This window comes from Eschrichtius robustus, chromosome 1 (genome assembly GCF_028021215.1).
Source record: "Eschrichtius robustus isolate mEscRob2 chromosome 1, mEscRob2.pri, whole genome shotgun sequence".
Lineage (NCBI taxonomy): Eukaryota > Metazoa > Chordata > Mammalia > Artiodactyla > Eschrichtiidae > Eschrichtius > Eschrichtius robustus.
The window spans coordinates 198088082-198115843 of record NC_090824.1 but is presented as its reverse complement, the minus strand read 5'-3'; the positions used below and the strand labels follow the sequence as shown (position 1 = coordinate 198115843).

Genomic DNA, 27762 nt, shown 5'->3' with positions numbered 1-27762 from the left:
AGCCCTGTACACAAGCACCCTTATTATAGTGAGGGAATGGAGATGACGCCCACTTGAGAAGGGCACAAGACTAGAAGCATCCAAGGTAGGGATAATACTCTATCAGGGACTCAAAGCAAAAGGACAGCCTCTGACACTGAGCAAACATTAAGGAGAACGTAAATGCCATGCCCTGTGCCACCTGATACCATAATTGACAGGGACATCTCAGAAAACAAGCTTACTCGTAAGTAACTGGTAATGTTTCCCTACCCATCACCATAAAATACATTGATTCAATAACCCCAAACATATTCTGAATCTTATACTTTGCCATTGCAAACACCAAATACAAAGTCTGATACATTAACTTTAATTTGACTATTTCTTCTTTTTCCCCAGTCTAATGAGAAGGGAAAGGGCCTGATTGTGGGCAATAATAAAAAGTGTCTTTTTAAGATATAATACAGAAATAGGTCAAGAAAATGATGAGAAGTAATGTAATATGGCACAATAGCATATTTTTAATGACTTTCTTAAGGTTCACTTTGATATATACTTGGAAAACATGGTAATTTATTTAAAGTTGTGACAATCTTAGGGCTTTCATAATTTCTATAGCTATAAAAATTAATGAAAATATTTTACAAATTATTTTAAATTACAATTTAATAATATTCTGAGATAAAAATCTTAGATATCAATGAAAACTGAGAAGCAGATAAGTAAAACTTTATTAAATTTCTCATTTCCTACTGAGGGAAAACAAAAGATACCATCTCATTCTTGACTTAATTATAGATATTACATAGATTTAAGGTTTCAAAAAAACTTAAAAATAATCAGCAACAGACTTCAAAGCAGGCAAAATTCAAAACCAAATTAAACAAAGATAAACTTTAAATAGCAAAAAGCCCAAAACACAATGGAAAATAAAAGACTTGTATAAAAGAAACAAGATCAATGAAATAAAACCAATTAAAGATCAATTTTGACAATAAATATAAATGACTTAAAATACCTGTTAAAAGACAAAGGTTCCTCCCATTAGGTTAAAAAATCCAACTATGAAATCCAACTATGCTCCACTTATAGAAAACGTATCTAAAAGAAATGACAAAGAAAGGATAACTATAATAAGAAGTACACAGATACATAGGGAAATATAAACTAAAGTAGCAATATTAATGTCAGCTAAAACACAAAGCACAAGGCATAAATTAGGAAAAAAGTGATATTATCCTGATAAAAGGTATAATCCTCAATTGAGATAGTGACAGTTAATAATATATGAACACACAAATCAAAACAAAAAAAGAGAGAAATATAAAGAAAAATTAATGGAAGAAATCACTGATTTACATATTTAAACCTTTGAGATCAGATAAAAAATAATTATAGAAAAGTTAAACAACATAATAAATAAATATTTTAGTATCTTACAAAGAAGGCAAATTCTTTAAAAAGGTCTGTGGAACTTTACCAAAACTGATCATAAATTAGTCCACGAAGACATTTAAAAATTAGAAAAGCAGAATGTTGTGTATCAATTTATTACTAATTAGTACCTAAATTTTAAAAGTAACTTGTAAATTGGAGAAACACTCTTCTAAATAACTACTGGATCAAAGAGAACTCTTGGCATGAAACCATATGCTATTTTAGAAATTATTTTAATTGAGAATACATATCAGGGACTTCCCTGGTGGCGCAGTGGTTAAGAATCCGCCTGCCAGTGCAGGGGACATGGGTTCAATCCCTGGACTGGGAAGGTTCCCCATGCCACAGAGCAACTAAGCCTGTGTGCCACAACTACTGAGCCTGCGCTCTAGAGCCCGTGAGCCACAACTACTGAGCCTATGCGCCGCAACTTCTGAAGCCTGTGCACTCTAGGGCCCACATGCCACAACTACTGAGCCCACATGCTGCAACTACTGAAGCCTGCGCGCCTAGAGCCCGTGCTCTGCAACAAGAGAAGCCACCACAATGAGAAGCCCACGCACCGCAATGAAGAGTAGCCCCTGCTCGCCGCAACCAGAGAAAGCCTGCGCGTGGCAACAAAGACCCAATGCAGCCTAAATAAATAAATAAATAGATGAGAATACACACCAAAATATACTGGCTATGGCCAAACAGTACACAGAGAAAAACTTAAAAGTCTTAAATGCTTTCCATTTTGTATTAGGGTATAAACTTTCTACCATAACAAAAGGACTCAAAAATACAGTAGCCACAGTTAGAGATTTTTCTTTTCATGTCACAATGCGGGGTGCAGGGGGAGGTGTGCGTCACAAGATCATTCAGGGACCCAAGCTAACTCTATCAGCTTCCACGTGGCTTCCATCTCTGGACCTAAGGTGGCTGCTATACCTGATGTAACATCCCCGGCAGCAGAAAGAGAAAAGAGAAAGTCTAGGGCAGGTAGCTTGTCCTTAATGAGGTAACCTTACACACATCACCAGTCACCTCCCATTAGTCCAAAGCCACACCCTGCTGCAAGAGAAGCAGAGAAATGTAGTTTCTAGATGGGCAGCCATGTATGCGCTCAGGTAAAATCTAGGAGTTCTAGTCCTAACAGGAAAAATAGATTGTAAGAGACACTGGAGTATCTTCTACATATTCTTCCTGGTTAAAAAAATGAAAAGAACAATAAAACAAAATCAAGAGGGGATTATACGTAATTACCTCATTTTAGCTGGATTCTTCTTAGTGCCAAAGACACTACCAAATATCAATTAAAGAAATTAGAAAGGTACATCAATGAATTTTAAGGATGCTAGGGTCCCATTCCAATACACCAAATCATAGGCTAACTACACTGAGAATCCATCTACTCTCTTTCCTTGTTTAAGGATATTTAATTCATGTATTTTTATTTATATTGTGTATACTGATTTATCGAAATGGAATTTTCGGGTCAACTCAGTTTCAGCCTTACCCAGAGAGGTCTTCTAACATTAGACAGAAGTTAATGTTTTGTTAGTAAAATAACTTTCAAATTTTTGGAATTTTTTTCAAAACAACATTATTGAGGTAAAATGTGTACATTTCAACGAATTTTACAAACATATACATATATCCATATAATCACCACCATAGTCGAGATATAGAACACACTGATGAAACCAAAAGTTTCCCCTGAGTCCCATCCTGGTTAATCAAACTGTAGAGATATAGAACACATTGATCAAACCAAAAGGTTCCCTTGAGCCCCATCCAGGTCAATCACACTCCATCCTCAGCTGCAGACAACATGTCTGTTTATTGTCACTATAGATTAAATCTGTTTATTTTGGGTTTTTTTAGCAGCTTTTCTGGTATAATAATTGTGGGCAGTAAATGGAATCATAGTTTGTATTCTTTTATGTCTGGCTTATTGAACTCAGCATAATGTTTTTGAGATTCATTCATGTTGTTATATGTATCAGTACTTTGTTCCCTTTAAGTGCTGAGTAGTATATTATTACATGGATATGCCACAATGTGTTCATCCATTCACTAGCTGATGGACATTTAAGTTGCTTCCAGCTTGAGGCTATTATGAATAAAGCTGCTATGGACATTCATGTACAAGTATGTGTGTAAATATATGTTATCATTTCTCTTAGGTAAATATTTAGTAGTAAAATTGTTGTATGTTATGGTAAATGTTCAACTTTATAACACACTGCCTAACAGTTTAAATGGTTTTATCGTTTTACTTTCCTACCAGCAATATATGAAAGTTCCATTCTAACACTTGTTCTTTTAATTTTTAATTTTAGCTATTCTGATGAATATACAATGGTATCTCATTGTTTTGGTTTGCATTTTTCTGATGTCTAATGATGTTGAACACCTTTTCCTGTGCTGCATTCATTATTTTCTTGTGCCTAGATTTTTAACTGGGTTGTCTTTTTAATGAGCTGTAAGAGTTCTTTATATATTCTGGCTACAAGTCATTTGTCAGGTATATGTATTGTGAATATGTTCTCTCTGTTTAAAGATCACCTTTTCATTTTCTTAACGATGTCTTTGAAGAATAGAAGTTTTAAATTTCGATGGACTCCCATTTGTCAATTTTTCTTTTATGGTTCATGCTTTTTGGGCCCCAAGAAATCTTTGCCTATCCCAAGTTCACGAATATTTTCTCCTGTAATTTTTTCTTGAAGTTTTATAGTTTTAGTCTTTTATATTTAGATCCATGATTCTTTTCAAGTTATTTTTATATCTAGAAGAAGTAAGAGTTGAGGTTAATGTTTTTACATTTAATATCCACGTGTTCTAGTACCATTTGTTAAAAAGACTATCCTTTCCCCATTGAATTAACTTGGCACGACTGTCAGAAATCAACTGACCATACATGTGTGGGTCTATTTCTGGATTCTCTATTCTATTCCATTGATATAGATGTTTACCTTAGGCCAACACTACCTTGATCACCGCAGCTTTAAAGAAGGAGCTTTAAAAAGTAGAGGAAGTCTTGAAATCAGGTACTAAAAACCTTCCAATATTGTTCTTGTAAATACATTTTTTAGTTTTTATAGGTCCTTTGTATTTTGATATAAATTTTAAATTTCAATTTCTAATTTTTCATTGCTGGTTTATATACATAAAACTGATTTTGTGTATCTACTTTGCGTCCTGCAAGCTTGCTAAATTCAATGACAAATTCTAGTGGCTTTTTAGAGATTGCTTAGCATTTTCTCTATACATGATCATGTTGTCTGCAAATAAAGACCTTTTATTTCTACCTTGCCAATGTGTATGTCATTTGTTTCTTTTTATTGCCTGTTACACTGGCTGGGGTCTCCACTACAGTATTAGATACACATATGGAGGAGACGGGCATACTTGCCTTGTGTCCTGTCTTAGGAGGAAAGTACTCCATCTTTTGACATTAAGTAAGACTTCAGCTAGAAGTTACATGTAGATGTCTTTTGTCAGGTTAAGAAAATCCTCTTCTGTTTCTAGTTTCCTGACAGATTTTATCACAAATGACTGTTGAATGTACTCCAATGCTTTCTCCTGTAACTACTGACAGGATCATATAGCTTTTTTCCGTTAAAGTGATGAACTTATGCTAGTGAATTTTCCAACGTTAAACCAACCTTGCATCCCTAGAATAAACTCATTTTTTATATCCTGCTGGATTTGACTTACTAATGGTTTGTTAACAAAATGTTTCACCTATGTTCATGCAGGACATTTGTTTATAGTTTTCTTTTCTTGTAATGTCTGCACCTAGTTTTGATGTTAGTTAGCATAATGCTAGTGTCCTAAAATGAGTTGGGAAGAGTTTCCTTTTCTTCTATTTTCTGAATTATTTCTCCTTCAAATGTTTGATAGAATTCATCAGTTAAAACATGTTCTGGAGTTCTCCATGCCTGGAGTTCTTTTGGTTTTGGTTTGGTTTGTTTGTGTGGGAAGGTTTTTAACCAGGAATATAACTTCTTTAATAGATATGGTGCTACTCTAATTTTATCCTTCTTCCGAAGTCAATTTCATTACATAATTTGTGCCTTCCAAGGAATGCATCCATTTCATCAAAGTCGTCAAACTTATGTCCAAAAGATGCTTGTAATATTCTTTCTATATGCTTTTAATTTCTGTAGAATCTGTAGTGATGTCCCCTCTTTCAATTCTGACATTATACTTAGTAACGTGTTTCCTCTTTATTTTTCTTGATTAGGATAGCTAGAGGTTTAATCGTTTTTTCAACGAGCCGGCTTTTGGTTTCCTTGTTTATTTCTGTTGTTTATCTGTTTTCTATTTTATCAATTTCTGTTCTTTTGTTTACTATTTCCTTCCTTCTACTTACTTTCGTTTACATTTGATCTTTTTCTCCCTTCTTAAGATGGACACTTAGATCATTTAAAGATTTGCCTAAGCACTGCTTCACATATATCCCAGAAATTTTGATGTGTTTTTATTGTGATTCACTTCAAAACATCTTTTAATCAGCCCTCCTTTTTTTTGACCAATGTGCTAGTTAGAAGTATGTGGTGTAATTACAAATGTTGAGGATTTTCCAGATATCTTCCTGATATTGATTTCTAGCTTAATTATATTGTGGTCATAGGATACACTCTGCATAGTTTCCATCATTTTAAACTTAATTGAGACTTGTTTTATATATTAGAAGATGGGGGGTGCTATCTTGGTGGATATTCCCTGTGCACTTGAAAAGAATGCATATTCTGCTACTGGTGAGTGGAATGTTCTATAAATGTCAGTGAAGTCAAGTTGCTTTACAGTGTTGTTAAGCGCATCTATATCCTCCCTGATCATGTTCCAACTTTTTCCATCAATTACTGATATGGGTATTAAAATCTCCAACTACAATTGAAGATTTGTCAGTTTCTTTTTTTTCAGTGCTATCAGTTTCTGCTTTGTGTATTTTTACAATGTAGTATTGTTTTCATTTAAACTTAAGGTTATTATTTCTTCTTGGCAAATTGACCCATTTATCATTATTATGAAGTGTCCCTCTTTAACCTTCTTAATATCACTTGTTATGAAGCCCACTTTGATATTACTATAGCCACTCCAGTTTTCTCTCACTTTGTGCTTACATTGGATACATTTTATACCCTTTTGTTTCTAACCTATTTTGAAGGTTATCTTGGTTTTTTATCCAATTTGACAATCTTTGCCTTCTGATTAGAGTAGATCATTTACGTTTAATGTGATTACTGATATGGTTGAATGTTGTTCTACCATATTGTTACAAGTTTTCTATTTGTCCCATCTAGTTTTGGTCCTTCTCCCCTTTTTTCCTGTCTTATTTTGGATTAGTTTTTAGGATTTCACTTCATATCCACCATTGGTTTCTTATTAGTTAAAACTCTTTTTTAGCTATTTTAGTGAATACTCTCTTTAGCTTAAGACAACCTACCTTCAAAAAATATTATATCACTTCATGTATAAGACCCTTATGATATGCCTCCTTTCCCCATCCCATTCTTTGAGCCACTGATGTCATACATTTTACTTTTACATACATTATAAATCTCACTAGATAAACACTGTCATTATTTTTTATTTAAAGAGACATTTATGTTTTAAAGAAACTGAAACAGGGAGAAAAAAATTTGTTTATCAACATATGAACCACTTCTAGCATTCTTTATCCCTTTGTATAGTCCAATTTCCACCTGGTATCATTTTCCTTTTGCCTAATAAACTTCCTTTAATATTTCTTGTAATGTATGTCTGCTGGTCATGAGTTGTCTCAGTTTTTGTCTACAAAGTTCTTATTTGGCCCTTATTTTTTTTCTCCTTTATTTTGTATTTTTACTGGCTGTAAAATCCTAGGTTGACAATTTTTCTAGCACTTGAAAATTGCTATTAAATTGCATTCTGGTTTGCGCAGTTTCTGATGACAAGTCTGCTGCCATTCTTGACTTTATTCCTTTGTATGTAATATCTTTTTATTCCCTCTGCCTGCTTTTAACATTTCTCTCTTTATCACTAATTTTCAGCAATTTTCTTGATGAACCGTGTGTGTGTGTGTGTGTGTGTGTGTGTGTTGTTTATCTTGCTTGGGCTCTGTTGAATTTCTTGGATCAATGGGTTTATATTTTCTTCAAATTTGGGGAAATTTCAGCCATTAATTTTTTTCTCTTTCACCCTCCCTCTAAAATCTGAGACTACAATTACACTTATGCCCATGGTTATCATACTATATAGGAAACCAAGTTGCTTTTCATCTTTTTCAACCTTTTTTCTCTATGCTTTTGGTTAAATTCTCACTATGTTTTCAAGTTCACTGACCTTTTCTCCTGAAAGATCTAATCTGCACTTAATCCCATCTAGTAAAATTTTCATTTCGGTTACTGTATTTTTTTATCTCTGGCTGTTCCAATATTTTCTTTTTTCTATCTTCTATTTCATTCCTCATTATGTGTATGTACATGAGCCATATTTACAACAGCTGTTTTAAAGTACCTATCTGCTAGTTCTATCATCTCTGTCATTTCAGGGTCTATTTCTATTGGCTCCTGGTTATGGGGTTTTTCTCCTGCTCCTTTCTTTATCTAGTGATGTTTGACTGGGTGCAATTCACTGTGAATTTTAAGTGGCTGAATGCTGGATTTCTTGTATTTGTTTAAAGAGTATTGAATTTCTAGCAGACAGTTGTTATTGTGGATTAAAATGATTCTTTTGAGGCTTAGTTTTAAACTCTTTTATGGCTTCTGTAGAGGAACCTTAACTCTAGGGCTCAATCTTACAGTGACCTGGTAATTTTTCATTTCTCATGAGATGTCCTTCCAGCTTTTGGGGGTTTCATCCTGTGCATGCATGGTTTGGTGTTCAGCAGATCCTCAGGAGCCCCCCTATGTAGATTTCAGAAATTCTTTCTCTGTCCAACACCCACCTCTCTAGGAAGGTGAGATTTCAAACGAATCAGGCTTTTCTATCCTGTCTCCTTGCTACTTCCTTCCCTGCTCCATAGTAAGAGTCAGGTACTTCACTTTTAAATTTGGTTACTGAACTTTAAACGCTGAAAGGAGAACTGATCTCCCTCTAAGAAACCTACTGAGCATACCTTCCTAGAAGAGGGGGAGGCAAGATATTATTAAATTGCATTCTGGTTTGCGCAGTTTCTGATGACAAGTCTGCTGCCATTCTTGACTTTATTCCTTTGTATATAATATGTATGTAGTATCTTTTACATGTATGTAATATCTTTTATCTTTTTAATATCTAATACTAATATCTAGTATTTATTTAGATTCTTTTTTCTTTAGGAATTGAATACCAAAAAAATATACAAAAATTGAATAGAAAAAGGTATTTATTTCATTAACCTTATTCTTAAAAATACTTGTGCTTCATTATTTGTGTTGGTAGATACCTAAGTAAAGGCTTAAAATGAAGCCTCTCTAAACCATTAAATAGCTTATACATTTATGGAGAAAAAAAAAAAAGAGTAGATGTTTTAGGGGAGGTTGAAGAGAAGTAAGTCGGTGGTAGGAAGCAAATGTTTCCTCCAAGGCTAGGCTGTCATGAACTAAGTTGGAGTATATAGTTGTCTGACAGTTGTAACAACATTAATAATCATAAACTATATCTAGAAAATTATGCAGGCTCACTACTGAAAACTGGAGGTGGCCAAATATATAAAGATGAAAATATATGCCATCTATAAATCTATCACTTAGAAGATAACAACTGTTAATATTTGGCATATGTCCTCACAGCGTTTTGCTAAGCGTATACATACATACATATATACACACTGGGTGGGCCAAAAGGTTCATTCGTTTTTTTCCGTAAGATGGCTCTGGTAGTACTCAGTTGTCTTTAACTTCATTGGAAATAATTCTGTTAGACTGTATGTGACAGCTGTCATACCAGAGTGCGTTTAAAAAAAGACTCATCAAAATTGGTGAATTTTTGTGTAGCCATTTTAATATCGAAGGTGGAAGGGAAAAAAAGCAACATTTTCGGCATATTATGCTTTATTATTTCAAGAAAGGTGAAAACGCAACTAAAACGCACAAAAAGATCTGTGCAGTGTACGGAAAAGGTCCTGTGACTGATCAAACGTGTCAAAAGTGCTTTGCGAAGTTTCGTGCTGGAGATTTCTCATTAGACAATGCTCCACGGTCGGGGAGACCAGTTGAAGTTGACAGCGATCAAATCGAGACATCAACTGAGAACAATCAACGTTGTACACCACGGGAGAGAGCCAACTTACTCTAAACATCCAAACCAAGCTTTGAAAATAATTTTCACCAGCCTGGTTATGTGAATCGCTTTGAGGTTTGGGTCTCACATAAGCAAAAAAACGCTCCTTGACCATATTTCTGCATGCAATTCTCTACGTTTTAAAACATAATGAAAACGTTCCATTTTATTTTATTTATGTATTTATGTATGTATGTATTTATTTATTTATTTATTTATTTATTTATGGCTGTGTTGGGTCTTCGTTTCTGTGCGAGGGCTTTCTTTAGTTGCGGCGAGCGGGGGCCACTCTTCATCGCGACGCATGGGCCTCTCACTATCGCGGCCTCTCTTGTTGTGGAGCACAGGCTCCAGACGCGCAGGCTCAGTAGTTGTGGCTCACGGGGCCTAGCTGCTCCGTGGCATGTGGGATCTTCCCAGACCAGGGCTCGAACCCGCGTCCCCTGAATTAGCAGGCAGATTCTCAACCACTGCGCCACCAGGGAAGCCCTGAAAACGTTCCATTTTTAAAACAAATTGTGACAGGCAATGACAAGCGGATACTGTACAACAATGTGGAACAGAAGAGATCGTGGGGCAAGAGAAATGAACCACTATCAACCACACCAAAGGCCGGTCTTCACCCAGAGAATGTGATATTGTCTACATGGTGGGATTGGAAGGGAGTCCTCTATTATGAGCTCCTTCTAGAAAACCAAACGATTAATTCCAACAAGTACCGCTCCCAATTAGACCAAATGAAAGTGGCACTCGACGAAAAGCGTCCAGAATTAGTCAACAGAAAACACATAATCTTCCATCAGGATAACACAAGACCACATGTTTTCTTGATGACCAGGCAAAAACTGTTAAAGCTTGGCTGGGAAGTTCTGATTCATCCACCGTATCACCAGACATTGAACCTTCAGATTTCCATTTATTTCGGTCTTTACAAAATTCTCTTAATGGAAAAAATTTCAATTCCCTGGAAGACTGTAAAAGGCACGTGGAACAGTTCTTTGCTCAAAAAGATAGAAAGTTTTGGGAAGATGGAATTATGAAGCTGCCTGAAAAATGGCAGAACGTAGCAGGACAAAAGGGTGAATACGTTGTTCAATAAAGTTCTTGGTGAAAATGAAGAACGTGTCTTTTATTTTTACTTAAAAAACCGAAGGCACTTTTTGGCCCACCCAATATATACCTCACAGGATTGCTGTGAGGACTAAATCAGCTAAAATATATAAAGCACGTAGAACACAGTAAGCTATGTATGTGTTTACGATCGTTATTAAGAGGAAAAACGAGTAAATAAAGAGGCTCTGAGTGGACCTAACATACCATTTTAAGACCTGAACTTTCCAACATCATCTGTATGTAGCTCAAATACCTCTTTCATTTGACAGAGAGAAGTGTACTGCATTTGAGAACTGTTTTTCCCTTTATTGATTATTTCATTACTGGCTTTAAATGAGTGTAGATACATTAGTCTTCTGCCAAGGCCAGGTGCAAAAGTTAGTCTAACTGCCTCAGTGCCAGAGACTGAGAACCATGACACGTGTGCCATGATCATGTCACCTTCACCATCGAGAAGGTACCACTGGCCATCTCTCCTCCTAGCAGGATCCCTGGCTCGATTCAAAACAGGAATAACACAGGACATAATCCAAATGGTATGTTTTAGGTCAGCGCAGCAGTTTTGTGTGAGGTCAAGATGGTAATCAAGAAGAAGGAGTCAAATATTTGAAGAGATTATAGTTGAAAATGTCCGTAATATGGAAAAGGAAATAGTCAATCAAGTCCAGGAAGCGCAGAGAGTCCCATATAGGATAAATCCAAGGAGAAACATGCCGAGACACATATTAATCAAACTAACAAAAATTAAATACAAAGAAAATATTTAAAGCAGCAAGGGAAAAGCAACAAATAACACACAAGGGAATCTCCATAAGGTTAACAGCTGAGTTCTCAGCAGAAACTCTGCAAGCCAGAAGGGAGTGGCAGGTCATATTTAAACTGATGAAAGAGAAAAACCTACAACCAAGATTACTCTACCCAGCAAGGATCTAATTCAGATTTGATGGAGAAATTAAAACCATTACAGACAAGCAAAAGCTAAGAGAAGTCAGCACCACCAAACCAGCTTTACAACAAATGCTAAAGGAACTTCTCTAGGCAGGAAACACAAGAGAAGGAAAAGACCTACAATAACAAACCCCAAACAATTAAGAAAACGGTAATAGGAACACACGTATCGATAACTACCTTAAATGTAAATGGATTAAATGTTCCAACCAAAAGACATAGTCTAGCTGAATGGATACAAAAACTAGACCCATATATATGCTGTCTACAAGAGACCCACTTCAGACCTAGGGACACGTACAGACTGAAAGTGAGGGGATGGAAAAAGATATTCCATGCAAATGGAAACCAAAAGAAAGCTGGAGTAGCAATTCTCATATCAGACAAAATAGACTTTAAAACAAAGACTATTGCAAGAGACAAAGAAGGACACTACATAATGATCAAAGGATCAATCCAAGAAGAAGATATAACAATTGTAAATATTTATGCACCCAACATAGGAGCACCTCAATACTTAAGACAAATGCTAACAGCCATAAAAGGGGAAATCGACAGTAACACAATCATAGTAGGGGACTTTAACACCCCACTTTCACCAACGGACAGATCATCCAAAATGAAAATAAATAAGGAAACACAAGCTTTAAATGATACATTAAACAAGATGGACTTAATTGATATTTATAGGACATTCCATCCAAAAACAACAGAATACACTTTCTTCTCAAGTGCTCATGGAACATTCTCCAGGATAGATCATATCCTGGGTCACAAATCAAGCATTGGTAAATTTAAGAAAATTGAAATCGTATCAAGTACCTTTTCTGACCACAACGCTATGAGACTAGATATTAATTACAGGAAAATATCTGTAAAAAAAATGTAAAAAATACAAACACATGGAGGCAAAACAATACACTACTTAATAACAAAGAGATCACTGAAGAAATCAAAGAAGACGTCAAAAAATACCTAGAAACAAATGACAATGAAAACATGATGACCCAAAACCTATGGCATGCAGCAAAAGCAGTTCTAAGAGGGAAGTTTATAGCAATACAATCCTACCTCAAGAAACAAGAAACGTCTCAAATAAACAACCTAACCTTACACCTAAATCAATTAGAGAAAGAAGAACAAAAAAATGCCAAAGTTAGCGGAAGAAAAGAAATCATAAAGATCAGATCAGAAATGAATGAAAAAGAAATGAAGGAAACAACAGCAAAGATCAATAAAACTAAAAGCTAGTTCTTTGAGAAGATAAACAAAATTGATAAACCATTAGCCAGATTCATCAAGAAAAAAGGGAGAAGACTCAAATCAATAGAATTAGAAATGAAAAAGGAGAAGTAACAACTGACACTGCAGAAATACAAAGGATCTACAAACAATAAATGCTGGAGAGGGTGTGGAGAAAAGGGAACCCTCTTGCACTGTTGGTGGGAATGTAAATTGATAAAGCCACTATGGAGAACAGTATGGGCGTTCCTTAAAAAACTAAAAATAGAACTACCATACGACCCAGCGATCCCACTACTGGGCATATACCCTGAGAAAACCATAATTCAAAAAGAGTCATGTACCACAATATTCATTGCAGCTCTATTTACAATAGCCAGGACATGGAAGCAACCTAAGTGTCCATCGACAGATGAATGGATAAAGAAGATGTGGCACATATATATAATGGAATATTACTCAGCCATAAAAAGAAATGAAATTGAGTTATTTGTAGTGAGGTGGATGGACCTAGAGTCTGTCCTACAGAGTGAAGTAAGTCAGAAAGAGAAAAACAAATACTGTATGCTAACACATATATATGGACTCTAAAAAAAAAAAAAAAAAGGTTCTGAAGAACCTAGGCGCAGGACAGGAATAAAGACACAGACACAGAGAATGGACTTGAGGACACGGGGAGGGGGAAGGGTAAGCTGGGATGAAGTGAGAGAGTGGCATGGACATATATACACTAGCAAATGTAAAATAGCTAGTGGGAAGTAGCTGCATAGCACAGGGAGATCAGCTCGGTGCTTTGTGACCACCTAGAGGGTGGGATAGGGAGCGTGGGAGGGAGACACAAGAGGGAGGAGATATGGGGATATATGTATACATATAGTTGATTCACTTTTTGATACAGCAGAAACTTAACACACCATTGTAGAGCAATTATACTCCAATAAAGATGTTTTAAAAAAATAATAATATCCGTAAAAAAAAACAAAAAGAGAAGAAGGAGTCAAATCTAAAAGACAGAGGTAGCCCTAATGGGAAAGAGGGGAGCAAAGTCAGAAGCCTGGAGAAGACAGAGAAACCAGAGAGATTCTAGGTGAAAACATGTTACAGAGTTCAGACCTTCCTTAGAGGCAGAACGGTGTCTTCATTAGAACGCTGATTTCACATGGTGAGCCAGCATGCACGGGGGCGGGCCGGACCCTGGCGCTACAGGCAGGTGTGTCAGGCTGCGGGCGATCTTTAAATGTGTCATCCTATTATTTAGGCGCCAGTTACCAGAGCAATCAAATATAAAGTACTTCAGTATCACAGAGTCCCTGAAAATCATTCCTTCCTATATCACTAATTCCAAGTTGCACAGTTCAGTGGTTATAAGAAACTGGAATTTGCATTAACAGACTTTCTGGGGTCTAACTAAAAGCGCTTATAACTTAAAGTTCTCTGTTATTTAAATCCTATTTTTGTCTTTCCAAGAGAAGAGAAGGGAACGGCTGGATCACCCTCAATGACACAGTGAAGCACAGTCACTCCTTCTCAAAGAGCTTCTGGCATAAGAGTAGGATGAACTTTCCATTTCTAGCAAACTCTGACCAAAGGCCATTTCCAAATATCCTGCGCTTTACTTCTGAGACTCAGTACACTTTTGTTTAATAACTAAAATCTATTACAGAGTTTGTGTATGTGTGTATTATTTATTTCAGACCTAATATCAATCTAAATAAATTTTAAATTAAAAAATGAAAGAAAGAAAAATGCCTCCAAGGAAATGCCTTAGATGAGGACTTGGCCCACCTGAGTACCTTGATAGGAGCTCTTCTTTCACGTCAAATACTGGGAACTTCACCTAGAAGTTCACCTTTATAATTTATGGGTGAAAGCTTCCCAATACAAAGACAGGAGGAGTCGTCTGAAAAAAGAAGATTCTGAAAACTGATATAATCTCAGAGTTGGGGAGACCAACTCTGGGGAGAAAAACCACTCTCCCCTCCCCCACTCTAGCACATCTTCCTCTGCAACATCCCAGGAGGTTGATCAGCCTCAAGTTGACACCGTCAGTGACAAAGAACCCACTGTCCTCTGCAGCAGCCCGGTCTATTTATATGCAGATGTCATTGTTACCAACTTATTCCTTCTACTGCTTATTGAATGTTCTCTCTCCTCAGAAACCTCTCTCTCTGTAACTTCTCCCCATCGATTCTAGCAATGTCTTTCTGCAGCTCTACATCTCCAGTCCCTCTTACACTTGAGAGCAATTCAAATTACAGAAACTTGGAACAAGGAAACTGCAAAACTTCTAGTGTGACCTCTGACCTCTCCCACTACATGTGCTACAGAGCCTTAGAAATGTACTTTTCTCTCTAAATCTACCTCCACTGGCACCAGGCTGAAAGCTGAAATGGTCAGGATGAGGGTACAGGGTAGGGGGTAGGAGGGATTTAGCCAATTCCGAATGGACTTGGAGAATTTAAGGGACAGCAAGAAAGCAACTGTGGCTATAGAGCCACATGAGCCCACAGAGAATGGCAGGAGAAAAGGCAGCAGGGAGAACACGCAGGGCCTGGTAGAACGGGATGAGAAGTTTATCCTGAGTGTAATGGGTAGACACTGCAGGGTTCTGAACAGGGGAAGGACAGGAACTGTTTAACATTAAAACTCAAACAAACGAAACAAAACAAAGCAAAACGCACTTTTGCTGCTCTATGGAGCACAGACTAGAGATAAGGAAGGCCAGTGAGGAGACTATTACTATCATCTAGGTAACTTACAATGGTGATTGTAAGTTACATTGTATAATTATACTAGAGTAGCAGTGGAGGCAATGGCAGCAAAGGGATATGTTTTGAAAGGAAGACGTCTAAGCTCCCCGATAGACTGGATGTGGGTTAAGAAGCAAAGAGAAAAGTCAAAGACGACTTCTAGGTTTTGGCCCGAGCAACTGAGTGGGCCACTGAGTGAGCTGGAGTAGGATGCAGGGGCTTGTATGGGGAAGAGAGTCCAGGCGTCCCGCTGCACATACGCTAAGTTTGAAATGCTTATTGGGCTTCTGAATAGAGACGTTGGATAGGCAGACGGATAGGAGCCTGGAGCTCATGGGAGAGATCAAGGCAAAGAAATAAACTGGGGGGACACATGGTATTTAAAGTGAGGGATGCATGAGATGACATAGAGAATAAGCAGCGAAGGCAACTGAGGACTGAGCCCTGAGGGACACCAACCGTCAGAGACCATGAAGAAGAGGAGACCGAGAAGGAGAGTTTGTAATCCTGTGTGCATTTCATGCTTTCAAGTATAAGAAGGGCTAGAGATTTAGAGCCACAGAAAGACATGGCTAGAAGTGACGGGGAAAAGCTACAGAGAGGGCGGTTTCTGCCCACTGTAACAAGCACTATGGTGTGTAAGTTGGCAACATTCTCATTCTTCCTCAAAAAGCAACTGAGAGTATTTTATATCTACAAACTACAAAATCCACAGCCAGCCATCACAATCTTCTTCAAAGACCACCTTTCAAAGTCACGTGCAACTCTCCTTCTGCCTCCTGGCCGGCTGACTGAGTCTGGAGAGCTCCATTTCACATGCCAGCTGCTCAATTACCCCACCCCTGGCCTCTGGCATGGGTCCTGGCTTCTGAATCCAAGTTCTCGCCCCCACCGACAACGTTCAGTTGCCCAGCGCTGACCAGGAGGCACACTGAGATCCTGTTCCCCAGAGCTGACCAATGAAGCACACAATGAGTGACTGTTCGGCAATGCATCAGGTGACAGAGAACAACGGACATGCTGGGGAACCAGAGGATGAGCCAGGGCGAGGCTGGAACGGGGAGCAGGAGACTCCACTCCAGGCCCGTCACCCCGGGGGGAATCTGCTCGAGGTCACCCGGTGTGATGAGACATCCTTTTACCCAGAAGAGCTGCTGCAATCTGAAGTTTACCGTGTGTCTGCAGACTCAGGATTCCCTGGAAGCTGGTAATATTAGGAACTAAACTGTAGGTACTGCACACCGCGGCCATCGGCTCTTTCTGCCCCACACCTTCAGCGTTGCCCTGGAGACATCTGTTACCCTCCAGCCTCATCTATGATGGGAGTTCCAAACTAGCTCATAGGTGTTTGTGAAGATTAAATGAGATCACTGTAAACAAAGTGCCTGGTACATAGAAAGCGCTCAGTGCCTATTAGCTACCCCCATTTATACTTTAGGTGACCATAAAGTGACAGCCAGCCAGCTGAGTGGTAAAGCACGTCTCCAGAAACAACACTTGCAAGGCTCTTCGAGCACAGAAGAATAATAAAAAGCTTTTTTGCTTGATTTTATGTGTGGATTATAATTTGATCAATGGAATTACAACTTGTCCTGAAAAAATGCTCCTCCCTTTTTCTAAACTTTCCTACCAAGGTTGGCACAATTATGCTACATCACTAAGAAGTAAAGATATCAATCTCATGCCAATAGAATTTACAACACCAATTCTGAACAAATATCATCAAGCAAAACAGAACTCTCCAAGCCTAACAATTAGCCTGCAAAAGTCATTCAGGCCTGGGTCTGCTGTTTTAAATGTCTATATCCTTTAAGTAGCATATACTTCTATTTCCCTTTATGAAATTTAAGTTTAACTAAAATCACTAAAGTTGGCAACAGCAGCAGGAGACCATTTATAAGGCCAGCAAGGCTATTTTACTTTTATTAATGACAAGTTATGTAACAGTTCAGCAAACTACAGAGCTCCCTTCTTATAGTCTTTTAATATTTATAGAAATTTAAAAGAGTTATACTGCCAGAGTTCATTTTGGAAACTGAGAATTTCAATTATCTGACAGCAATCAATTATTTCAGCTCAACTACAGAAATGGCTCTTTAACGATAGGCCAGCTGAGTCTAGCACCTGACCTAGAAGCTCAAGTAGGTGTGACTGAACAAAACCACCCTAAAAGGCTCTCAACTCCAAACCACTGAGTCACATCACTGGCCTTTTTGCCTCTAACAGTACATTAAAGAAAAGAAAAGAAAAAGAAAAAAAGCGGCACACTGGGAACCATGGAAGGGGCCTGCTTATGTTAACAGAAAGAGCTGTACTAAAGCACCAAAGAACACACAAGTACCTTAAAGGAATCAAAGAGCAAGTCTGTAACCGAGCTCAAGGAGATGTTCATGGACGCCAGGCCAATGTCAAGAAAATGAAATCCCACGCCTCCCACGAACTGAAAACTGAAACCTATCGTCACATATTTCCCTGCATCTCTAATGCACGGAATCTGGGTTCTTCTAAAGGTAATTAATTATTTTGATTTTTCAAACAATTACACAGAAAAGCTACTTCTAAACTACAATTTTCAAATAAATCTTGATTTTTTTTGGCTTTAAAGAAAAATTTTTATTTTGGAATAATTTTAGATTTACAGAAGAGTTGCAAAGATATTACCGAGTTCCTGTATTCCTTTCACCAAATTCCACCTAAAGTTAACATCTTACACTACCACGGTACATTTGTCAATACTGAGAAACTGACATTGGTACATTTACTATTAACTAAGCTATAGACTTTATTTGGATTTCACCTGTTTTTTCACTGATGTCTTTTTTCAGTTCTAAGATACAATCCAGGACACCACTTTGCATTTAACGATTTTTTTTAGGGCTTTAAGTTTTGAAATATACCGAACTTGTTTCTCTTACTGACAATGTTCTCTGTATAATTATTATACAAAATAAACCTAAGACTCCCTGGAAAATATGATTTATTGGATACCAGAGAATGTTACATTACATTCATGTAAACATGGTATTTCTACTATTTTTACTGAGGAGAAAAAGAGGTAAATCACTGAAGTAAGATATACTCCATTGCCTACTTTGTCAGGAACCTATGGATCAAATCATTTAATGTTTCAGAAATATCTCTTCAAAAAATGCTTGTCACTTACCTATCTCCCAAGGCTCCACTAAAGAGTCATAAGATGTATGGTAAATCCTTTTAATCCTGTAATAGAATATAAAGTATTATCATAATCCTATTCAGATAATCCATTTTTATCAAATATATGTTAACAACTGTATTCCTTTCATTCCCAAAGTTTTAAAATTATTGTATGATATTTTTATTAAGATAACAAAAGAACTAATTTAAGGAAGAACAATACCATAAATTTATTACGTCTTTAGTTTAAAAATGAAGGCATGCAAAATTTAATACAAGTTTTAAGATAAACAGAAAATGTTCTAGAAAAAAAGAAGTGCCACAATGAATAAAACTGACTAATAAGAATGTTTCACATTCTTTTCCATGTGCATAATGCTGTGGAAATTACTAAATAGTCACAAACAAGTGAATCACATTGAGGGCACAGCCTTTGCGAGGGGAAAACAGCAATCAGGAATTTGGGGTTAGGAGATTTTTGAAAAGACACGTGTCTGGTAAAGCGACCATGTGTGTCAGTTTGACTGAGACAGTCTCAGGTCCATTGTCACAGTGTCCCCCCCCCCCCCAATTTATTATTTGTCCTGGATTCTCCACTTTCTAGCGATTTTTTTTTAACGAGAGTGTTATAATAAGCCAGAACGTTTACTTCCAGGCTCTGCCCTGATCTTGTTGAGTGCTGTGAGATACACGCGCAGTGAATCCAATTGTCAATTTAACCTGTGGTTAAATGTGAAAGACCTCTCTCTGGATGGGCTATAACTGACACCTCGTTCTCAAGGTCAGCACCCAAACCATGGGCAGAAAAAGGAAGCACACTTGGACAGGAGAGGCCGAGGGACAGCTAAATCCTGCAGTCTTGGGTGGAGGTGGAAAAAATATTCAATGCTGCTGCCCCAACTATGATTAGCTCGAAGATACCAATTTAAGAAAAGCAGATGAAGAAGATGTTTTATATATTATTCTATAAAGCATGACTTTTCATTTGGATCAAATGACTAGTCTTTAATCTTGCTCAGTTCTGATTACAAAGTATCTTGTTTACATAGTCAAAATTAAGTGACAGCTGTTATTTTGTTGGCTCTATTAGCAGAAGAAATTTACACTTAAGTGATGCCAGCTTTCTATCAGTGTCAAGAGATACATTAAATAGAAATCAGTTAATTCCAATAATGGGCTGATTGTTTTCATCCAATTCATGGAATCAAAGTAAATCTTTTGGAAGTTCCTTCTGTACTATGTGATATGCCTGACATTTCTGTAGCTGCTATTTAAACTCAGTTAGGAAGTTCAACAACAAAGATGCAGTTATAGTCAGTTTTCATTAACCGCAGCAACGAAGTTCTACAAGGTCACCATGAACACTGAATTAGCAAATACCAAACAAAGTCCTGCTCTTAAAGGAGAAACAGAGTTGGGTTCCTGGGAACCTCCGGCTACAACTTCTTCTTCGACTGGTCAAACATAACCTCGCGTTACGCGTCCTTCTGTATAAAGACACTATATTTAATATATATTACGGGTTCGTTAACATTGAACTCCCAGTCCATCGCACCAACTCATGCCTGAATAAAGCTTACTTAAGACACGTATTTTCCCCGTAAAATACAACACGCCACGACCTTCCTGCACTCAGGAACAATATACAATACACTATGCCTGGGAGTCACTGTAAACAGTGAAATCACCAACAAGAAGCACAAAAATACAAAGAAAAAAAAAAAGTGGCACCACAAAAAGGATACTTGTTTAGACTTTGAAAGCTGAAAGAAGAAAGCCTTGCTTTACCTCAGCTGGGAACAAGTGTGTTGAGCAATCCAAATTTTCTGTTCCTCGGCAAATGGCCCTAAATGACTACAAAAGGACCAAGAATACTGATTTGGGGGTTACAAATAAATTTTTGTGAGTAGGGAGAATTTGCAAAATGGAATCTATAAATAATGAGGATAGACTATATTTGATTTTACAGAGATAACACAAATGCAAACTTTGGTCAAGCACAGAACCATAGAGTAAAAAACAATGGTCTTACTAATTTTAAAAAGTACGGAACAAAAATAAACTTGGACATGGTTGTGATTCACATATAATTCACAACTGTACCACGTGAATGGCAAAATATGACCAAAGTAGAAGCAAAGACATCCCACAATTACATCCACCAAAGATGTGACAGTCTAGCAATCACAACTGACAAATATTTAAACACACACACACACAAAGAAACTGTCACTCGTGACAAAGATAATGTCGAATAAAAAAAATACTCCAACATGGCAGTACCTGTTTTCTCTTGTTGCTACATATCTTAGAAATCTTTGAGGCTTTTAAGACTCACTTAGTAAAATCATCAATAGCACTGAAATTTTTTCAGCTGAGCACTCCGTATCTTGGCTTCATTTTGTTCAGTCAGTTGGAAATCTTTAATTCAGATTTAATTTATACAGAGAACCAGTTTTTTTACTTAGATAAGTTTATACTTTGTACCAGGATGAAATGGACTTCCAAATGCTTACAATCTAGCAGCATCTAAATTTGGTAAAATGGGGGACTTCCCTGGCGGTCCAGTGGTTAAGACTCCGTGCTTCCACTGCAGGGGGCACAGGTTCGATCCCTGGTCAGGCAACTAAGATCCCGCAGGCCGTGCAGTGCGGCCAAAAATAAATGAATAAAAATTTTAAAAATTAAAAAAAAATAAATTTGGTAAAATGGTCAGAAGACTTCTAAATAAATACAACTTATCTGACAAGCTTTCTCTTGTAAAAATGTCATTGAATAAAGGTACTCTAAATAGAGTAAAAAGACAGTACCTATGAAAATATATGGGCTGGAATATTTTCCTGTTAAACTACTAAAAAAAATCAAAATTTAGAATGACCTCAATTTAGTAGAATTTGCTTTGAACTTACCAGGTACCTTAGTATCTACACAGATATTATATTCTCAAATATAAAGATTATGATTTACAACAATTAGTAACTACTGAAAAGAATCAAGTTTCAAGTTTAGTAATCATAAAATGAAACTTTGAAGACTAGAATTTTATGAAACAATTAAAAACAATACGACCGTGTTTCAAAACTACATTCCTTTCAGAAACATACAGAGACCCAGTACTACAGACAAATTATGACTAAGAAACTAAATAATGTATATGGGCTTCTACTGAGAATTCTATTTATGGTCTTTTTAAAGTTGAAAAAAATCAGTATGAAATAATTTTGTTGTGATGTTTGTTGTGATATTTTGGGTTTTTAAAAAATATTAACATGGAAGTATGTTAACATGTTTCAGAAATAAACTTATTTTTAAAATACAATAAAAATAAATCTGTTAGTCAACAAATAAAATTATACAATTTTATTATTTTTCAGTAATTCTTATTCTCAAAAGAATCTCAGTTTGGGCAATAAATTAAATGGTTAACCTAACCTTGGTGGTTAATTTTGTGTGTCAACTTGGCTAGACTATGGTGCCCAGCTGTTTGGTCTAACACTAGTCTATGTGTCTCTGTGACGGTCCCTGTGGATGTGATTAACATTTACAATCAGTTGACTTTAAAGCAGATTACTCGCCATAACGTGGTGGGCCTCAACCAATCAGCTGAAGGCCTTACGAGCAAAGACTGAACTTTCCCGAGAAAGAAGCAATTCTGCCTCAAGACTGCAACACAGAAACCTGCCTGAGCTTCCAGTCTGCTGAGCTGCCCTGCAAATTTTGGACTCAAGACTACATCATCAACGTTTACCTAAAATTTCTGCCTGCTGGCCTACTCTACAAATTTCACACTTGCCAGCTCCCACAATCAGGTGAGCCAGTTCCTTAACATAAAAACTAACTCTCCCTATCCATCTATCTAGCTAGTACATCCTATTCTTCTATCTATCTATCCATCCATCTATCTATAGTGCATCCACAAAAGCTGTGATAGCATACATAGACATATCTCCTGCTAGTTGCATTTCTCTGCACAATCTGACTAATAACGCTAGGTAAGAGAGATTAGGAAGTATCAAGCATCTCCACCCAATGGAAGCTGCTCCCTGATAAGAGCAGAAAATGAAACAGTTTTATTTTAGGAAGCACGCAATTACATCATTAACGGTACCTTTAAAGAAGACTAAAAACCCCGATTTTGGGGCCACGCCTTCCTATACCAGAATGACACCACGTAACCCAGCAACCCAGCTTTTAGAGAACAAGGTTGTGTCTCTTCCTCCTTTCTAGCAGGGAGTCTGAGAAAGAGAAGGTGCTCTAAAATGCTGCTAAGCAAACATTTCATTTTGCTAAACAAACAATGTCTCAGAAGACACTGCCAGTCCTAAATGCTGTAAAGTGAGAGTATAAGCAAAAGTATGCTTTTTAATGTTTTCAGTAGTATTACTGTTGTCATTCTGAGACTACTGCATGTGTAAAATGAATAAGTATGGGATTTTCTAATTCTATAATCACTTATGTCTTTGAAAAACCAGGATTCTTGGCACAGAGAAAAGGAAATATAGAAGGAAGATTCAAATACACTGTAGTCTAGAGTTTTAATTGGAAGCATCAATATGGCCTTGTGAGGTATTTTATTTTATTTTATCTTAAATATGTGCATATATTTCTTAGCTCTGCTTACAGAAAAAGCCTACAGACAAAGGCCAATCCAGCATCACTGAGCATCCCTTAGAGACCAGAGCTTCTTAGAGAAATGGCTAATTCTAGGACTCAGGAGCCAATCTCCAAAGGCTCCCAGTGGCCAAAGATGGAATAATTTGAGCTTCATTAATGATAATAACTGAAATGGATTAAAACCCATCAAATGTTTACTTCTAAGAGTTCATAATTTTTTTAATAATTGGTCATCTTCAAGAGATGATAGAGAACCAATTAATCATCTTAAAAACCATTAAATCAAAGAAAAAGCTCAAGAATTTATCCTGCCTTTCCTTTATGAACTGTATGACTGGGTAATACCTAAACTCTTTCAACTATGATAGCACTCTTCAAACCACATGCACGTCTAAATGGTAAAGAGTAAAATTCTAACTGGCTAGGAGGGTATAAGCACAGCCTTTAACCAATGAGTGGCTTATCTGACCAAGGGGTAACCCTTGGGTAGTGAAGATAAAAGAAAAAACAAGAAAATAAATTTGAGTAGAGACATCCAATGTTCTCCACTGGGGGAAATAGCTTTCACACAGTCAGTTCATCCAAGTCACTAAAAATACATATAAATAACCAAGCAAACAGTATTAACCCCCATCCCCAAGGTGATCACCACACAGAGTTGCTACATGTTATTTAAAATGCCCGGTTTTCAACAAATATTGCAAAATGTGCAAAGAAGCAGCAAACCCATTTTCAGGAAAAAAAGGCAGGCAATACAAACTGATTCTAAAGGGGCCCAGATGTTAGACTTAACAGACACAGACTTCAAATCAGCTATTACAAATAAGTTCACAGAACTAAAGGAAACCATGTAGAAGGAATTAGAGAGAAGTATGATGACAATGTTTCAGCAAATAGAGAATATAAATAAAGATAAGGAAATTACAGAAAAAAAGCAGCAAACAGAAATTTTGGAATTGTACAATAACTGAAAAAGTACAATAACTGAAATGGAAAATTCACTATAGGAGCCCAACGGTAGACATGAACTGGAAGAAGAAAGAACCAGAGTGCTTGAAGATAAATTGATAGAGATTATACACAATTTGAAGAATGGGGAGAAAAAAAGAATGAGGAAGCATGAACAGAGCACCACAGAAAAAGAGAAAGGCACAGAACAAAGATTTAGATAATGACTGAAATCTTCCCAAATTTGATGAAAAACATTAGTAATCTACACATCTAAGAAGTTCAACAAACTCCAAACCAGATAAATATAAAGAGATCCACACCCAGAAAAAATATAATCAAAATGTTGAGAAACAAAGAAAAAAATCTTGAAATCAGCAAGAGAAAAATGACTCATCACATACAAGGAACCCCAATAAAACTGACAGCTGACTTCTCATCAGAAGCAGAGGAAACTAGGAGGTAGTAGGACTGAATATTCAAAATGCTGAAGATAAAAACTGTGAATTAATAATCTTACGTCCAGCAAAACTATCTTTCAACCACGAAGGTGGAACCAAGACATTCCCAGAAAAACAAAAACTGAGAGAATTTGTTGCTAGGAGATCTGCCTTATAAGAAATACTGAGATATAGAGAGAAGATGGCGGAAGAGTAAGACGCGGAGATCACCTTCCTTCCCACAGATACAGTAGAAATACATCTACACGTGGAACTGCTCCTACAGAACACCCACTGAACGCTGGCAGAAAACGTCCGACCTCCAAAAAGGCAAGAAACTCCCCCCGTACTTGGGTAGGGCAAAAGAAAAAAGAAATAACAGAGACAAAAGAATAGGGACGGCACCTGCACCAGTGGGAGGGAGCTGTGAAGGAGGAAAGATTTCCACGCACTAGGAAGCCCCTTCGCGGGCAGAGACTGCGGGTGGCAGAGGGGGGAAGCTTCGGAGCCACGGAGGAGAGCGCAGCCACAGGGGTGCAGAGGGCAAAGCGGAGAGGCTCCGGCACGGAGGAGCGGTGCCGACCAGCACTCACCAGCCCGAGAGGCTTGTCTGCTCCCCCGCCGGGGCGGGCGGGGGCTGGGAGCTGAGGCTCGGGCTTCGGTCGGATCGCAGGGAGAGGACTGGGGTTGGCGGCGTGAACACAGCCTGAAGGGGTTAGCGCACCACAGCTGGCCGGGAGGGAGACCGGGAAAAAGTCTGCAGCTGCCGAAGAGGCAAGAGACTTTTTCTTCCCTCTTTGTTTCCTGGTGCGCGAGGAGAGGGGATTCAGAGCGCCGCCTAAACGAACTTCAGAGACTGGCGCGAGCCGCGGCTATCAGCGCGGACCCCAGAGACGGGCGTGAGACGCTGGGGCTGCTGCTGCCGCCTCCAAAAATCCTGTGTGCGAGCACAGGTCACTCTCCACACCGCCCCTCCCGGGAGCCTGTGCAGCCCGCCACTGCCAGGGTCCCGTGATCCAGGGACAACTTCCCCGGGAGAACGCACTGCGCGCCTCAGGCTGGTGCAACGTCACACCAGCCTCTGACGCCGCAGGCTCGCCCCGCCTCCTCTGTACCCCTCCCTCCCCGCGGCCTGGGTGAGCCAGAGCCCCCGAAGCAGCTGCTCCTTTAACCCTGTCCTGTCTGGGTGGGGAACAGACGCCCTCAGGCGACCTACATGCAGAGGCGGGTCCAAATCCAAAGCTGATCTCCAGGAGCTGTGCGAACAGAAAAGAGAAGGGGAAATCTCTCCCAGCAGCCTCAGAAGCGGTGGATTAAAACTCCACAAACAACTTGATGTGCCTGCATCTGTTGAATACCTGAATAGACAACGAATCATCCCAAATTCAGGAGGTGGACTTTGGGAGCAGGATATATTAATTTTTCCCCTTTTCCTTTTTTTTGTGAGTGTATATGTATATGCTTCTGGGTGAGATTTTGTCTGTATAGCTTTGCTTTACAATAGCTTTATTTTACTTCACTATATTATAGCCTCTTTCTTTCTTTCTTTCTTTCTTTCTATTTTTTCTCCCTTTTACTCTGAGCCGTGTGGACGAAAGGCTCTTGGTGCTCCAGCCAGGCATCAGGGCCGTACCTCTGAGGTGGGAGAGCCAACTTCAGGACACTGGTCCACAAGAGACCTCCCAGCTCCACGTAATACCAAACGGCAAAAATCTCTCAGAGATCTCCATCTCAACATCAAGACCCAGCATCACTCAATGACCAGCAAGCTACAGTGCTGAACACCCTATGCCAAACAACTAGCAAGACAGGAACACAGCCCCATCCATTAGCAGAGAGGCTGCCTAAAATCATAATAAGGCCACAGACACCCCAAAATACACCACCAGACGTGGACGTGCCCACCAGAAAGACAAGATCCAGCCTCATCCACCAGAACTCAGGCACTAGTTCCCTCCACCAGGAAGCCTACACAACCGACTGAACCACCAACCTTAGCCACTGGGGACAGATACCAAAAACAACGGGAACTACGAACCTGCAGCCTGTGAAAAGGAGACCCCAAACACAGTAAGATAAGCAAAATGAGACGACAGAAAAACACACAGCAGATGAAGGAGCAGGGTCAAAACACGCCAGATTTAACAAATGAAGAGGAAATAGGTAGTCTACCTGAAAAAGAATTCAGAATAATGATAGTAAGGATGATCCAAAATCTTGGAAATAGAATAGACAAAATGCAAGAAACATTTAACAAGGACGTAGAAGAACTAAAGAGGAACCAAGCAATGATGAAAAACACAATAAATGAAATTAAAAATACTCTAGATGGGATCAATAGCAGAATAACTGAGGCAGAAGAAAGGATAAGTGACCTGGAAGATAAAATGGTGGAAATAACTACTACAGAGCAGGATAAAGAAAAAAGAATGAAAAGAACTGAGGACAGTCTCAGAGACCTCTGGGACAACATTAAACGCACCAACATTCGAATTATAGGGGTCCCAGAAGAAGAAGAGAAAAAGAAAGGGACTGAGAAAATATTTGAAGAGATTATAGTTGAAAACTTCCCTAATATGGGAAAGGAAATAGTTAATCAAGTCCTGGAAGCACAGAGAGTCCCATACAGGATAAACCCTAGGAGAAACACGCCAAGACACATATTAATCAAACTGTCAAAAATTAAATATAAGGAAAACATATTGAAGGCAGCAAGGGAAAAACAACAAATAACACACAAGGGAATCCCCATAATGTTAACATCTGATCTTTCAGCAGAAACTCTGCAAGCCAGAAGGGAGTGGCAGGATATACTTAAAGTGATGAAGGAGAAAAACCTACAACCAAGATTACTCTACCCAGCAAGGATCTCATTCAGATTCGATGGAGAAATTAAA

General features: G+C 38.1%; 1 protein-coding gene across 24 annotated transcripts in view; it reads right to left on the bottom strand.

Moving 5' to 3' along the window:
* The window catches only part of ZNF438 (zinc finger protein 438), a 176154-nt gene that overhangs the window by 109535 nt on the left and 38857 nt on the right, over positions 1–27762 (bottom strand). For 20 of the 24 annotated variants that reach the window (XM_068562345.1, XM_068562436.1, XM_068562376.1 and 17 more), the window contains 2 exons: positions 18871–18926; positions 1001–1083 (listed from right to left, as the gene is read on the bottom strand). The gene's annotated coding sequence lies outside the window, so the exon portion shown is untranslated. Of the gene's footprint in view, positions 1–1000; positions 1084–18870; positions 18927–25458; positions 25479–27762 lie in introns of those variants that run through there. The other 4 variants (XM_068562442.1, XM_068562457.1, XM_068562446.1 and 1 more) reach the window with 2 other exon arrangements.